The following is a 1,698-nucleotide window of genomic DNA, read 5'->3' on the forward strand; positions in this document are numbered from 1 at the left end:
GTTTTCAGGAACGGCAGTTGCTTGTTTTTTTGTTTGTATGTGTGTGTAGTGTGTGCACATGCATGTGTGCAGGCACACACCCCATTCTTCTTTCCAACCAGTTGGCTTCCTCAAAACTTCATAACATTATTTTTCACTTGGGACTATAATGCCTGCCCTACCCTGAGTCTTCTCAGCCATATTTCTTCTCAGCCTCTTGTTTAACTAGCCCAGATTTTTGGTTTTCCATTTTCTAATTTTTTAATGGCCCTACTTTGATGGCACAATTTATCTCTTTAAACACAGGCCACACAAGTTATAGGACATTGGCTAATTGACAGATGCACACAGTCAACTGCCTACCACTCCTTACCTGTGGCCAGGAACCCTAATTCATATAGAAGGGCTTATGTTCTATTAATATTAATAATAATAACTAATATTTATATAACTCTTAAATGTTAGACATGCCTGTAAATACTTTATATGCATTGATATCTATTCACAACAACACTAGGAAGTAGATTCTGTTATCACCACCATCATTTTACTGTTAGAGGAACTAAATCAGAGTGACTGCCTAAATTTTATAGCTATTCCTAAGCATAGTCAGGGTTCAATCTCAGGCCATCAGCTCCAGAGTCTCTGTGCCCTTACCTGTCTGTTTAACCTGGCCTGGTGCAGATTCCCTTAGAAGTGGGGGCTGGGGCAGAGGTAAACAGGCAATAATTGGTACCTCTCATTCCCCCAAGGCACCATGCTGGTTCCCACCTTTTTACCTTGACATATGGCAGGTCTCTCTACTTGGAATTCCTTTCTCTGTCTCTCAATGTATAAATATTTGGAATGAATAAACAAACACATTACTGCATAGCCTTGAGCTCATCACCTCCCCTGTCTGTGTCTCAGGTTCCTCATCTGTAAAACGAAGGGGCTGAACTGGATTCTTCAAATTCTACAATTGTGTAACTTTAAGAAAAGAATAAAGGCATCCCAGAAATCAAAGGTGACTACAGTACCACTTTGGTATTCCTGTCATCTTACTGCAGTCAGTTTCTCTGTTGTTACACTTAAAGGGAATGTGAACATTTTAGTGAATCTATAAATGTTTGATGATAGGGGATGCTCCTGAAGTACAATATCCTAGCAAGTGGCAACTACTTGCTCAAATGATGGTACACTGAGTGGGTGCTGATCCCCTTCCCACAGTCAATTTCGAGTTTATCTCTAAGCCTGAAGCATCTCTTTTTAACTCCATAACTTCAGAATTCTAATGAGGCCAAATAGCAACTCTATTCAATGAAGACGTGCACTTTCCCTGTGGAATCAGATCACTCAAGGCTGCCAACCATCATGCATTGTTGTATATCGTACACCAACTTTTACATGAGATTAAGTGAAAGTTTACAGGGGCTAAGGCCTTAACTGGAGGTTCTCTTTTGTGGCTTTTCTTTTAGTGTATTATTTGTCAGATTTTTATAAGAACATTATTGCTTTAAGAAAAAAAAATAATAAACCCTGAGAAATTACTCCCAGTCTAACGAGATCTTTTCACTGACTTCAGACATCATTAGGGGAGGCTGTAGCCTAGGGCTGTGCATGAACTTTTTCTTCTAACTGTACACTTTATGCATAATTTAGCTTTCTTGCCTAAATTATTCAAGCAAATAGTGAGTGAAAATAACAGAGTTCACTGAAACTTTCCAGTGTATTAAAATA

Source organism: Cnephaeus nilssonii (genome assembly GCF_951640355.1).
Source record: "Cnephaeus nilssonii genome assembly, chromosome: 4".
Taxonomy (NCBI): domain Eukaryota; kingdom Metazoa; phylum Chordata; class Mammalia; order Chiroptera; family Vespertilionidae; genus Cnephaeus; species Cnephaeus nilssonii.